General features: G+C 37.1%; 1 pseudogene; it reads right to left on the reverse strand.

Moving 5' to 3' along the window:
* Nucleotides 1-2,239: 2,239 nt before the first annotated feature.
* Nucleotides 2,240-15,996, reverse strand: part of LOC149215065 (protein CHROMATIN REMODELING 20-like) — a 35,272-nt pseudogene continuing 21,515 nt past the window's right edge.

A 15,996-nucleotide genomic window follows, 5' to 3' on the forward strand; every position in this document is an offset into this window, starting at 1 on the left:
ATTCATTTTTATTTTTATTTTTGCCAAGATTGTTGATGCATGCCAAGAAGGGTTTCTATTATTTCTTGAGTTAGCTGTAGGATTGGATCCACTTAGTAGTTTCTCATTGAGGAAGGAAATCCCCCCTAAGTTTTAGAGTACACCTCCATCATTTAGGAAGATAATTACTAAGTTGAGAAGTCTAGTGTATAGCATTTTTAGCCACTATTTTTGAGTTTTTTGTCCTCTGTTTATCAATATTTTGAGATAGATTTTAAAACAATTTACTCCATTTAGAGTCTTATGTTTCCTTTCCCCTTAGGATCCCCTTGTGTATCCTTACTTTTAAAGCTTCTTGCCTGTCTTTTTCTAACATTTTCACCTCAGTTTTCTGCTGGTTTTATACTCCATTTTCAACAAAATTTTGCCTTTAGATGAGTCCCTAAGTCATTAGATCTTTTGACTATTTTGTGCATCCTTGAGTTTATTTTTCCCTCTTTTCTTTTGTTGCTTGATTGTATTCTTGTGTGGGAAGTTGTGTGGTTCACTATGCTATCTATTTACTCTCCATTTTTAGTATTATTTATAGGTAATGCACTTTATTTTTAACATCATTAACATAATCAAAACATGCTTGATTAAATAATCCACTTGACACATTTTTCACACATGCACACCCTAAGCGGATGTGAGTTTGGTTAACACTGCCAAGCCAATACTTGAAGCAATCGACCTTAATAACTTAACTCACATAGATTAAGCCCACATAGGCACCAGGGCCAAACAATGTTTGTAGTTAGGTGTAAGATAAGTTGGATAGGCTTCCAATAACATCCATTGATTTATTACATTAATACATGCAAATTTGACATATTAGGGAGCTTAAAATCCTTCACCATACCACAGTCTAAAGTCGGAGCACGTGAGAAAATCGATTTAAAGGGGGTTAGGCTAGATCATAGCGTGAGCGGTTCTCCTTAAGGATGTCGAACTCATGGTAGGGAATTTTGTGTCATGGTTGATCACCAAGAAGCTAAAGACTCAATTTCCCTTGTGGGACGAAGGTAACCTTAGTGTCCAATCTTAGGAAAACACCTTCTAGGACTAGTTGTGGGCACGTAGTTGGGAATTACTCATATCATGGAAAAAGCCTACTATTTCACATGGATGTTGTGGGGAATTAATCTAGGTGGATATTGGTGGGCACCCTCCTATTCCATGTAGAGCCTAGCCTATTTCATCAATTTCCTTCATTATAGCAGCATTTACAATTTTTCGCAGTTTTTCGGGTCCTGAACTTCCAGAGCTATTTTAACCCTCTAAATGGGATTTTTTTTCAGGTCCACCGCAAGCCTACAAAAGAAAATCTTGTAGTACTCAGAGATATATTTCTAACAAGGTATCATACACACAAAACAAAGATGATATGGCTAAGTTAAGACCCCAACAAGTTGGTTGCCCAACCAACTCCAATGGCGCCCACAAACTCTTGGCTTTCCATCTCCTAGGGTTAGGTTTTTGTTTGTTTGTTTAGGGTTTCCCTTTTCTGTTCAAAATAAAAAGGCCCTTGAGACTCATTGTAACATAGTTTAGAGGCATGTAGCGACCACATATCTTCTTAGAGATAAGCTACCATCGCTTGAGCTAGTTTATTTCCATTTTGTATGCAAGCATACTTTAGCTCTCTCATGTTAATGAAATGAAGTTTTATTTCTAACACATCTCTGTGTTTATGTTTATATCTATGTTCTATTGTGTTTTTGGATAAGTCTGAGTCAAGAATGCTTGTTAATTTTTGTCATTAATATAATGCTTTCATTTCATAAATTCCGATAAGTTTTTTTTTTTTTTTTTTATAGAAACAAATAGAGAAATTCCATAATTATAATTCCTATAAAATATAGAACCACTTGAAATATCCTTAACTGCATACGAATACATGCTATCATGAAAAATATAATATAATATTTTTACAGGATGTGGGAACATTTATAAAAAAGCTTTAGAGGGGAACATGAACTACTTGCTATTGCCTCCTTTGACCAAGTGTTCCTAACTAATCTCTTTACCATAATCATCATGTGTAACTTTATCTGGGAGCTTCACTTCACTATGAAGCATGGGATTTGCATGACTATTATTATTACATTTCTAATTCATATTGGGACAATGTCATTGTTGTGCCATCTCTACTCCATAGGATGAACCATGTTATTAGATTTCTAATTTATGCTTTATACTATAACTTTGTCACCACTATTCAAATTTTGGTCATAACAGGATTCCTTTTACTCAAATTTGTCACTGTGGCTTGTCCCAGATTTAAGTCATAATTTCTGGTGTTTTTTTCAACATGTTGATTTGTTAGTTGGAACAACTTAACATTAGAGCTTTCCATGGAATACTTGATATTTTTTAATTCCATGAACTTTCAAAATTTTTCCCATGCCATATCTTACTCTTATTTGGAAAGTATTTCATCTTGATTCCCCTGGAGAATAGTCTCATGTTCATGATAATTGGAAATCCAACTTGAGTAATGATCTTTAAGTGACGCATTCATAAAAGGAGATAGTTTGGTGAGGAACTGAGCATATCAATTGATGTATTTTCATTATAATTAACCGGTGCTTCTGTTGTATTCTCTAGATGTGTCTTTCTCTCCATCGAAATTATTGGCAACATTGTCATTACCGTTAAGATTGAATAGAAGTAAAACTGCTACTTTAGTCATGGAACTGTGAACTTGTTGCTTATCGATAACTCCTGTTGCAAGACCCTCCTTGGCTACCTGCTACTTATATATTTTTTCCTTCATTTTTCCATAAATATCCAAGAGATAAGCATAAACATGATTTTTCTATCCAAATATTCAGACAAGAAAAAGAGCATGAAGATCATGTGTTGGATTCCAGGAACCATCAGTAATTATGACCTGATTAGTTATTGGAAGATTTATACCCAATGATCCATCTCTAGTTGATATTAAAACACACCAAACCTTTTTTATTTGAAGGATTACTAATTTTCTCTACTATATTTTTCCTTTGGGCGACACTAGTGTGTCCATCAATATTGCACCATGTTAAAAAATGAAAAAAGTGGAGGAAAGTGATCTTCTCAATATTATAAAAAATTAAATAGATTACATTGGACACAACAATAATTAATGATTGAACTGGAACTCAAGTGTAACTCAACTAAACTGGACTAAATTAAAACTGACTATGACACCTAGATTGAGCTTTATGATGCCTAGTAGGTGGTTGGAATTAGTTTCTCCAACACTCCCCCCTAATTACAACCACAAAAAAATATAAATTAAGATACCTGATGGTTTAAGTCTCAACCAGGCTTACAATTTTGACATGACATGGATTTCCTTTTTTCTTTTTCCAAATCCTATATCCTCTAAATGTTTTTAACCTTTTTTTGTTGTAGGCTTCAAAATTCAAATTCTTCATTTGCTGGTGTAAATCTTCCATTGTTATAGGCTATTTAAACATGTCCTAAATTTCTTCCAAAATTGACTTGTATGGGGACTGCTACCACATGTCATTTTCTGTACTGTGCTTTCGATACTAAATATTCTTCTCATCAATTTTCTGCAACATAAGAATAGAATAGAATTGTGTCTCTTCAAAACTCCAAAATATGGAAATTTTATTATTGTTTTCATTATCCATGCTATCTTCAACATTCATTTCTACAACATTTATGCATACTTTATCAAAACATGGTATTACAAGCCATGCTTCAAGGAATGTTAATTCTTCTTCCAATTTTGTTGCTCCATCCTGATTGGTGACTTATGGAAATTCAAAATCAAGGTTAAGTTTACAAATATTTGTAGAACCACATTGATTTTGTTATTTCCGCTCTGTAATGATAGCTTTCTATTGTTGTGCTTCCTTCTTTTCCTTTTCTACTTCCACTTCTTTACTAAACTGTGTTGCTTCAAACAAGTTGTCTTCCACTTGGTTTTCAGACTCAAGTGGGCTTCTCTCACCAAATAACATCATGTCAATATGATTTTTTTGTTGCATCATCTTCAACCACACCTCCGGCTAATTGTTCTTCATCAAAACTAGAATTAGTGATTTTAATTATTGAATTTATCATACCAATGGATACTCCAATGACATTTTCATTGTCATGAGAAAGATCTACCATTGGAATCACTTGATTTTCATCCACTTGTGTCTATGCACAGTGAGATTTAGGAACATCTATGTGCTCTTTTTCAACTTCTTTAGCAAATTCTTCACAATAATCATCAACTTGTGTCTGATCATAGTGCCATTCACAAGAATTTATGTGATATTTCTCTGCTTCTAGTAACAAACCATCATAAATGTCATCCACTTTCAAGTGGCATTTACCAAACTCTTCATATTCAACTTGATTACTATCCCTTACACCAAAACGCATCTCAAGGATATCCTAGGCTTTCTTGGTTTTCTTTACATCTGCAATGAGGGGAAGAATGTTGTTATCTACACATTCTTTTATGCATTTCAATATGAAGGAATTCTTTTACCTTTTGTCTTCCAACCTTTCAAATAGACCTGAAAAAAATCTTGTTGTTTCTTCAACTTTCTCAACCTCTTCGTTTTTTCCATAGCTACCTAGCCTATGCTTCACATATAGGTTGAACACTCTTGATAATGATTTCCACTTTAAAAAAAAAACCTTTGTTTCTCTTACGAATCACTGCAGCTTACCCCTCTAGATTTGAATTAAAAGTCATAACTAACTCTCAAATTTATTTTCAAATTTCAATTGAACCCAAATTTTTGTTCAGGGTTCAACTTATGACAAAGGAGGGTCAATAAGATGATTGGAAATTTTTTCTTAAATAAAGAATATGCTCATGGATATCCACATGCTCATGGATATGAACATAATCGAGACATTCAAGTATGCCACTTCAAATTACTTTCCCCCCTTTTCAAAAAGACATGCCATTAAAATGGAATTTCACACCAGTAACATGAAGTTGACTTTTATCATAGGCTCATTTCATAAGAACCAATGCACATTACATAACTACATTTCATAAAATTTTGACCTCATGATATCTCATAAGGAAAGAGGGCTACGATTTACCTTCGCGGCCTTCCCAACATTTGAACGATCTCTGGCGGGCTCTCTTCGCTTGAGATTTCGAGGGGAAAAATGTTCACTCATGGTTCAAATTTCGTGGCGGATTTTAACTTTGAAAAATTCTCACTTTTTGATCTTTAACGAGGAGAAATTATGGCTAACCCACTTGTGGACATTTTTATGTTTCTCCATGTTAATTAAAGCAAAAACAAAAATTTACATAAACTTTATTTGGGCGTTATAACGTTGTTGCTTAGCAGAATTCAATGCAAACTTCTAACTACTTCTTGCCATTTAATGAATTTTTAGCAGTGGTCTTTCTTGCAATAGGAATGATGACTTTTTAAAATAGAAGAGGCTTCTCATGCTCTTTTCTCTTCTAGCGCGAATGGGATGCGATCTTGTTACAAATCTCGAGGTTACTTTTCTTTCACTTTTGTTAGGCATTGCCAGTTTTCTCATGCATTCTCCACTATTTTTTCAAAGAATCTTATGCAGTCTCACCCCCTTCTCTCAACTATTCTTAAAGTGTCTTATGGAGACCCATGTCTGATACCATGTTATCAATAGTTAAGTAGATTACTTAGAAAACAATAATAATTAATGACTAAACTAGAACTCAAGTGCAACTCAATCCAACTAGTCTAAATTAGTCTAAATTCAAATTGACTATAACACCTTGACACCTTGATTGACTTTTATGACCCATAGAAAGTGGTTGGAATTAATTTCTCCAACATACCATTCTTTACCTTGCCTGTAGTATTGATATTTCTTTCCAACCCAAGGTAATTTTGTGAGGAATGACTCAATAAGATCTAATGTACTTAGCCTTTTTTGGCAGAAAACCAATGCCCTATCATCTTGCTTAAAGTTTAGGGCCCAGAGATCTAGCAACAATACCATCTTACCACTATAATCATTTTTTTCAAGAGATTTATCTCCAATAATGTTCTCCCATCACTTATGAACTTGCAGGGGCACCTCTTCCAAATCATTATCTTTGTATTTTATTTTTCAATCCACTCTACCTTTCATCTTATCTCAATTTAAGAAGTCATGATTAACAGAGAACATAGTTGAAACTCAAAACTTGTTTCTTTCATCACTAAACAATGCAATTTATAGACATATTTAGCTAGAGATGAGCAATAGCTGCACCAAATGATATTTATTATCTACTGATTACGTTGATTGCTGAACAATGATCGGTGTCGTTTGAACAGTGAGCGGTGTCATTCGTGATTAATACCTGACACCTCCCCTTAATCAAGACCTACATATTAACTTGTGTGTTGGTCTAAGTCTCAACTAAGCTTACAACATAATTTGGATTTTCTACAACGCATAACTTACTTCTACACATTTCAAATTTAGCCTTTCCAAGAGGCTTGGTGAATATGTCAGCCACATTTTCATTTGTATTACAACATGATCAGTCAATTTCTTTTGATTGCACTTTTTCTCCTACAAAATGATGTTGTGTGTCAATGTGTTTTGTCATTGCATGATATATAAGATTGTTTTCCAATTTGATAGTGCTTTGATTGTCACATACGATTACTGTAGGTGCTTGTTGTGTTTCTCCAACATCTTCAAGTATCCTTCTAAGCCATATTGCTTCATAGGTAGCATTTCATAATACTTTATACTCAGCTTCAGTGAATGACAAGGAAACAGTTGGATATTTCTTATTGCTCCATGATATTGGTCCTGAACTGAAATTGAACAAGTATCGAGTAGTAAGATTCCTATCATCAAGATTTATAGCCTAGTCAGAATCAGAATAACCTAACAACTCAACATCAAATTCATCAATATACATAATACCAAAATTAAGTGTTCCTTTTAGATAGCGAAGGACTTTCTTTGCTGCTTTCTAGTGGCTTTCACAAGGCTTAGCCATGAACTGACTAAGTATGCTGACATAATATGATATATTTGGCCTGGTAGTGGTGAGATAGTTTAGACTTCCCACCAGTTGACGATACAAGGTTCCATTCACCTCTTTGGTTCCATCATTACTGCACAATATGACATTCTGTTCTAAAGGAGTAGATATTTCCTTACATTCAATCAAATTGAACCTTTCAAGGATTTCCCTTGTATATTTTCTTTGTGTGATTAATGTCTTACCAGATTCCCTCCAAACTTCAAGACCTAAACAATAATGCAATTCACCAAGATCCTTCATCTCAAATACATGTGACAACTAAATTTTAATGTCTTCAATAAACTTGCATGCATTTCCTGTTATGATAAGATCATCAACATATACAGATACTAAAGCAACATTCCCACCTTCATATTCCTTGATGTACAAGTTAGGATCATTTTTGCTTCTCATAAAACCTTTCTTATAAAAGAAAGAATCAATTTTCACATACCAAGATCTTGGTGCTTGTTTCAAAACATATAAAGCTTTCTTTAACTTGCAAGCCAGATGCTCCTGCCCATGTTTTACAAACCCTTCAGGCTAAACCAAATAAACTTCTTCTTTTAACTCACCATTCAAAAATGCAGATTTGACATCTAAATAATGCATTTTCCAATTATATTTTGTTGCTAATGCAATCATGATTCTAATTGTGCTCAATTTAGCTACAAGTGCAAAAGTATCTTCATAATCAATTCCCTCCTTTTGTGAATATCCTTTTGCAACCAATATAGCTTTATGCTTATCAATACTTCCATCAACATTAAACTTGGATTTCTACAGCCATTTGCATCTTATGGGAGCTTTGTTTTTATGAAATTATGTTAATTCCCATGTGTGATTCTTCATTATAGAGTCATATTCTTCATTCATTGCATCTCTCCATTCTTCATATTCTTTAGCTTCCTCATAGCTTGCAGGTTATACAAAATTCATAGCAAGAGACATTAATGCATAATATTTATACCTTATAGGTACCTCACTTTGACATGATGAACTTCTTGGATTTTTACTTCTTTCATGTTTCTTTCTACTTTGTGGAGTCTCCTCTCCTCTTCTTGGAGTGTCATGACTACTTCATACAACTTTCTCTTGAACTTGTACCTATTCTTGTGCTTGTTCTTGTTCTTGTTTAACACTTGTATCTAATTTGACATAATCATGAGTATCATGCCATACATGAGTATCATTTTTTTTATCACCTTCATTTTCATTCTTATGAAACACCACATCCCTACTTGCAAGCAATTTATGAGTACTAGGGTCAAACAACTTGTATGCTTTCTGATAATCACAATAACCAATAAATATGCACTTAATTGACTTTGCATCAAGTTTTCTTCTTTCATCTTTTGGAATATGAGCAAATGCCTTGCAACCAAAAACTCTTAAATGACTCACTTGTGGTTTGTACCCATAAAATGCTTCAAAAGGTGTTTTAAGCTCTAAACTTTTCGTTGGACTCCTATTTTAAATAAACGACAGTATCAATAGATTCAGCCCAAAAACCATTAGAAATATTTTTACCTTGAAGCATACTACGTGCAGATTCAACTAGTGTTCTGTTTTTTGTCTCAACAACTCCATTTTGCTGAGGTGTATGTGGTATTGTAAATTGTTGTAGAATCCCATTGCTTTTACAATATTGATTAAATTCTCTTGATTTATATTCTCCCCCCTTATCAGTCCACACAATTTCATTGCAATTTCCAGTTTGTTTTTCCACCATACTCTTAAACTCTTTAAAGTACTAAAAAACATTACTCTTCGTTCTTATGAAATAAACCCATGTAGATCTGGATATATCATCCAAAAAAATAAGAAAATAACATGCTCCAACAATAGATCTATTTTTAATAGATCTACATACATTAGTATGAATTAATTCAAGTATCTCCCTTTGCCTTTCTTCTTTATGTATAGGAAATTCCTCCCTATGTTGCTTGCCAATTACACATGCTTCACATTCAACATGATCATTCTTCAAGTGAGGAAGACCTTCAACCATTATGCTCCTTTGAAGTAGCATTAAGTCATTGTGATTTATATGTCCATACCTTTGATGCCATAACTCTACTGTTGATATTGTTGTAGATGCCAATATTGAATGACTTTTCCTGGTCACATCCAACTTATACAAGCCTCCAAGTACTTGTGGCAAGAACCTTGTAGTGATCTTGAATGTCTTTCACTAAACACTATGACTTAACAAATTCCACCTCCAAATCTTGGTCAACAGTAAGAGAAACAGAAATTAAATTCTTTTTTATACCAAGAACATACATCACATTATGGATCTCTCTCTCTTGTCCATTAGGCAAATTCACACCTATTACTCCATAACCTTGAACTTTAAGTGATCTATTATCTCCTAGATAAACATATGTTCCATCAATGTTTTCATAATATTCATCAAACCACTCCTTATTACAAGACATATGGAGTGATGCACCAGAATCAATGAACCAATCATTCATATCATCATTTTCCACTGACAATGCAACACCAGAAATAAACAATTTAAGGTTTTTAAATCCATCATTGATTGAGGTGTCTTTGTCCACAAAATTTCCATTATGCCTTCTGTTTCTTTGCATAGAATCATTATATTTCCTTTTATAGCAATCTTTAGAATGATGCTGGGGTTTGCCACAATAATAACAATAATCATTTCTCTTATCATTCATTAGAAACTTAGACTGTGTCATACCTTTCTGTTTTTCTTGAAACTTGCCTCCTTTGTTCCTGTCCCATGGCTTTCCTCTGTATGGATGTTTGCCCTTGGCTACCAACACCAAATCTGAACTACTAGAGCCCAAGTTAAAGTTCTTCATCCTTTCGTCCTCTTGTAGAAAAATTCCTGTCAATTCATCAAATGTAGGGGGCTTTTATCTAGCTCAAAGACTTGAAACAAAAATTTGATAATCTTGCACTAAGCCATTTAATGTAATGGTGACTAAGTCAGTACTAGACACCTTTTCACCAATATCTCCTAACTTATCACTTAAACCTTTGACATGAGATATGAAATTGCTTATATTTTCATTTGCTTCCATTTTTAGAGATAAAAGCTTAGCCTTCAAAAACAAGATCCTATTTGTATTTGTTGTTTCATACAAACCCTTCAACATATCCCAGGTTTCCTTTGATGTCTTGCAATCTATGATATGAGGGATAATGTTGTCCTTTAAGGACATAAGCAATAACACCTTTGCTTTCCTATCTCGTTTTTCCCAATCTAGAATAGAAGTTACAATAGTGGGTTTTGGCCCATCTCCACTCACAATGGACCACAAATTATAACCTTCTAAAATAGTAAACAACTTGAATTTCCAATTTAATATAATTTTCTCCATTAGTTTTGGTGGATTCATTCAAATAAGTATCAGCCAACAAATTTGGTATGATAAGAAAAAAAACTTTCTCCAATCAACAAAATGCCACAAAATCTAAATCCAAATGCATCCAAATTCACCACATGGAAAGTGATCTCAAAAAATCCTCATAAAATTTCATAAATTTTTCACATAAAAAGAATAAAATCTCCTTATATTAAACTTCACTTCAAAAAAACTCCTTTTTATTTTTAATAATCCTCAAACCACTTATCTTTTTTTTCCTTATGAAAACCTTCTCTCTCATTAAATCACACAATAGTTTCTCTCCTCTTCCCAATGTCATTTCAAAGCAAGTTATAAAAGCTCGTATCACCCTTCTCTCATTACACTTTATAACATCAATCTCAAAAAATGATGTGCTCCATTTTTTGTTTTTTTTAACCACATGGTGAATCGGTAACTGCCAGGCCTAATCTATGGGAGACCAAGGATCAAACCTCATAGTTGCCACTATAACACCAAGAGCATAACCAACCACCTGCAAGTCGGGTATATTAAGTTCCTATGATTTTAGCAAGAGCAAACTCACGGGAAAGGGGAATCCGCCCATCCGCCCCTCTAGGTGCCACCATAGCAGGTCATTGTACTCAATGAAATTTGAACTTCGGTCTGCCCGGGCTGCGCCCATGTGACTTTGAACTTCAGTCTGCCCGGGCTTCGCCCATGTGACTTACCGTCAAACCACACATCACTGTACAAAAGGTAGTGGGCTTGGCCCGGTTCGGTTACTACTCGCACGACGAGCTACGACCTTACTCGGGATCGAACACAAGACCGGTCCGTCATGACGAGGCCGCCTTTACCACTACGCCGCATCCACGACCTTAATGTGCTCCATTTTAATCATAAAAGGCATATAAAACAAAGGGCTTTAATTTAAAAGGATGTTACCACCGCAAAGGGCTTTGAAATGCATGGGCTGAGCCCAACCGAAATAAGATGAAAACCACTGCTCAATTTTACAGTGACTACAACCGATAGCAACACTATTTCACACTCACCAACTTACAACGGCAGCCTTACTCATCAGCGTCTTTCACACAGCAACTCAACTGGCAGCTTCTTTCACACACCAACACGATTTCAAGTTTGAGGAAATTGATTTTCTCTGCGGACATTATATATATATATATATATATATATATATATATATATAGATATATACATAATGTCCGCTTAGGGTAGCTGGTGATGGCCGTGGAATGAAGTCTCACCAAACCGGAGATCTTGGATTCGAATCTTGTGTTACCCTCCCCCCGTAGTGAGGTGAACAATAGGCATGTAAAAACTCAAAAATCGGAGGGTCCTACCAAGCTTATAAGATATATATATATATATATATATATATATATATATATATATATATATATATATATAACAAAAACATATTTTTGAAAAACATGATGAAAGAAACAAAATAAAAAATACATCATTGGACAATTTTTTCCACTGGAAAAATCCGTAATATTTCATTAAATATGAAAGATTACATATGTAGATGCTCTTTAAGCATATGCCTTGATTCACTGTTTGCCTATACATTTTCAAAAAAATTTCTTATCTATGAACTGTTTGTTTTTCTGTTAACAGGTCTCTGTATGCTGTACAAAATTTGATGCTATATTTGCATCCTTCAGTCTATACAAAAATTTCACATAGTGTTCTTTTTGTTTCTAAAAACTGCAGTCAAAAACTGTGAGTATATTATGTCGCCTGTAGACCCGCTGTAGGATAAGTCGGGTCTATATATGGGCGGTGGTAAAATTTCCGCTCCTGCTGTGCCAAAAACTCTGTGATTTCCCATACTCCATTCTCCATCAACGCAGCCTCCTTGGAAATTTTATCAGCGTCCTGGTTATGTTCCCTGTAGATATGAGATACATGTATTTGGTTAAAAGCTTCCTTGAACTGAAACACTTCATCAAGTATGACATTTAGTGCGTGCAAGTGACATGTAGATGTTCTATTGATCCAATTTGTGACAATCTGAGAATCTCCAAAAATGTTAATGCTTGTGCAGTGATGACTTAAAGCAAAGTGTAGCAGATGACGAAGGGAAATGAGCTCAGCATAATTATTTGTTCCGGCACCCAGTCCCGCTTTGATGTGGTAGTAATGGTTCGCGGTTTTGTGAAGGATGATGCCCCCTCCGCAACTTTGTGCATTTGCTGCACCATCAAAGAATGCCCAAGGGGTATCTTGATCGGTATTTGGAGGAGGGTTGAGACAGCCCTGTTTTGGGGGTGGCGGCTCTGAAAGTTCATTGTATGCAGTGATAATGCCAGCTTCTATGAGAGGCCAGTGTGGCTCTCGGTCTTCGAAGGTCAATTTATTCCTGAACCTCCAGATAGACTAGTTTACTATGATGGGCAAGTTCACAGCCTTCGTGGCCTTGTTTGCGCTACACCATTCTACCCAGGTGTTTATAAGATTTGTACCATTCCATTCCCCTGCGAAGTGTATGAATGGTTTAATGTTTTTCCACAGTTGCTAAACTGTTATGCAGCGCAAGAATAGGTGTTCTGTGGATTCGATGTCGGATTTGCAAAGCACACATCTCGAAGGCCCATATATAGCCCGGTGCATAAGGTTTTCTGCAGAGGGTATTCTATTCCGTAGGACACACCAAGTAAATAGCTTTGATCTTGGTGACGCGGCTAACTTCCAGATTTGATGCCACCATCGATCCAATACCTCCGGTTTCCTCTGTATGATGATTTGTTTGTAGCCCTCTTTTGGAGTATATATCCCACTTTCTGCTAGATGCCAGATGAGTTCATCTGGTCCCTCCACTATTCTGATATGAGATTCTGAGAGCGCAACACAATATTCTTGCCAGGTTATGTGCCATCTTGGCGAGAGGCCTAGCTGTGTGGTAGATTTCCATGACTGATGGAATAAATCGGATCCCTCTTGGTCTGCCACCTGTGCAATCATCCTTATGTTCTGAGCAGAGAGCAAATCTACCAAGTCTTGTGGGAGCCGATGTCTCCCCCCACAGCCGCTCCAGGGATCTATGCCTAAACAGGCACTCCTTCCATTCCTTATACACCATACAATATTATTTCTGATGAGAGGAAGTGAGTGCAGGACGACTTTCCAAATAGAGGAGATGCCAACTTTGTTCCAGCTGGGGAGCCTAGCCCAATCGATAGTGTTTAGGGGCCAGATGTATTTATGGTAAGTGATATCAGTCCATAGACTATGAATAGTCAGCAGGGCCCAGCCCATATTTGCTGCCAGTGCACTGGCAAAGGATGCAAGATCCTTCAACCCCCAACCGCCCCATTTTTTTGGCATAGCAATCTTGTTCTAGCCAATCCATGCGAAAGTGCGTTTCTCTTCATTTCCCGCCCACAGATATCTGTTGCAGAGTCTCTGAATCTTTGCAAGGATATTCCGGGGGATCCAAGCGAGTGCCATCCAAAAGACCGAGGTTGCTTCTAAGACTAATTTGACCAGTGTTAGTCTTCCAGCTCTAGAGAGATATCTGAAGCACCAGCATGATATTCTTTTGTCCACTTTGGATACCAACCAAACCCAATCAGTTATTTTTTGGTTAGTAGGTTTTAGCCAGTAGCCGAGATATTTAAGTCCCCGATCCAGGGGCTGTGTGGAGTATGGAAATGCTTGTCTGGCTGAGAAGGATTCATTTACAGTGGTGCCCACCATTGTGATGGTAGTTTTTTCCCGATTGACCTCCATCCCGGTGGCATGTGCGAACAATTTTAAGATCATGTTGAAGGTAGATGTGTCCTGTACATTGCCATCGAGGAGAATAAGGACATCATCAACAAATAGTAGATGAGTGAGACAGCAATCCTCTGTGATTTTGAGTCCTCTGATGGTTCCTTCCCTTTTTGCAGAGATGATGAGACGACTAAGGGCTTCCATAACCAGAAGGAAAAGCAGGGGGGATAGAGGACAACCCTGTCGGAGTCCTCTCTCTGGGTGGAAGAAGTGTGATGCAGCACCGTTAATCAGAATACTGTAGGTGGGGGAGGTGATGCAGGCCATAATCCATGTAATGAACTGATGTGGGAACCCCAGATGGATAAGAATCATTTTGATGTAGAGCCAACTGACTCGATCAAAAGATACATCATTGGACAATTAGAGAAAAAAATAAACTTAATAAAAAAATTAAAATAAAAATTCAAAAAACAAATAAACAACTTAAAAAAAAAAATGAAAAAACATTACAAAAATAAAATAAAATTTTAATATACAAACAATTAAAATAACAAAAAACTCAATTAAAATTTTAAATAAAACCAATAAAACAAAAAAAAATGATAACTATTATAGAAGCAAATTAAAAAAATAAATAAAAGAAATTGTGCTCTCCGAGGCCTTTAGCGGGCTCAATTTGAATCTTGGAATCAGATTGATCCCGCCGAGGGGGCGAAGGGTCGTGACCCTAGGTGGGAGGAGCTATGTGAAGCTCCGCCGATCTAGGTTCACGCAGCGCTGCCCACCTAGGGCCACGACCCCTTGGTCCCTTGGTCCTAGGTGGGTAATGCTACACGTAACTCCACCAACCTATAGCCGAGGGCCCTCGGGCCCCTAGGCAGGCTCACCGATTGCGTGTCTACCCATAGGAACTACCTATGGGCGAGTGCTCCCAACTATGGGCCTGCCTGCCTTGGGAAAAATGCAAAAACGTCCCCTGGAGTATCTGGGGACTGATTTCCCAAGTCAACCCCTCGCAGACCATGGGCCCAATTCCCAGAATCATCCCCAACAAGACAAGGGGACAATTCTCAGAATTGCCCCCTGGGCCAATTCTTAGAATCACCCCCGGTCTACTAGGGGGCCGATTCAGAGGATCACCACAGGGAGGCCATGGGGGCCATTCTAGGAATCTCCCCTCCGATGATTCTCACAATTGATACCTTGGCCTCATAGGGGATGATTCTCAAAATCATCCTCGATAGGCCATGGGGGTGATTCCATGAATAAGTTGAGGGGGGCAACTATGAGAATCACCTCTGGCAGGCATTCCTAGCCATGGGTCTGCCCATCCATAGGCACATGCTTATAGGCGGGCATGCTTAAACGTGGGCCTACCTGTCCTAGGAAAAACGTATCCCTAGCTTGCTTGGGGGTTGATGCATAGAATTGATCCCTAGTAGGCTAGGGGGTCGATTCTCAAAATCAACATCTTAGCATGTGAGGGGGCCGATTCCTAGAATCGCCCTTGTCACAAGCCACCTGATCGATTATGAGAATCATCCCCCTCGCAAGCCAGGGGGCCAATTTTGCGAATCGGCCCCCAGGTAGGCTAGGGGTACGTTTTTCGTTTTGTCTAAGGTGGGCAGGCCCATCACTGGGCGCCCCTGCCCATAGGCATATGCCTGTGGTTGGACAGACTTGGCCGCTGGCGTGCCTCCTCGTGGCTATGCGCCTGCCTACCCTGGGCAAAACGCAAAACGACCCGCTAGCTTACCCTGGGGATATTTTCCCATAATCATTCCCAATAGGCCATGGGGGTGATTCTGGGAATTTCTCCCCTAACCAACTCTCAGAATATACCCCCTAACCTACTAGGGGGCTGATTCCTGATATCGCACCAAG

The sequence above is a fragment of the Pinus tabuliformis genome, chromosome 1_1 (genome assembly GCF_031772625.1).
Source record: "Pinus tabuliformis cultivar Carrire ecotype Pingquan chromosome 1_1, CPIR1, whole genome shotgun sequence".
NCBI classification, from domain to species: Eukaryota; Viridiplantae; Streptophyta; class Pinopsida; order Pinales; family Pinaceae; genus Pinus; species Pinus tabuliformis.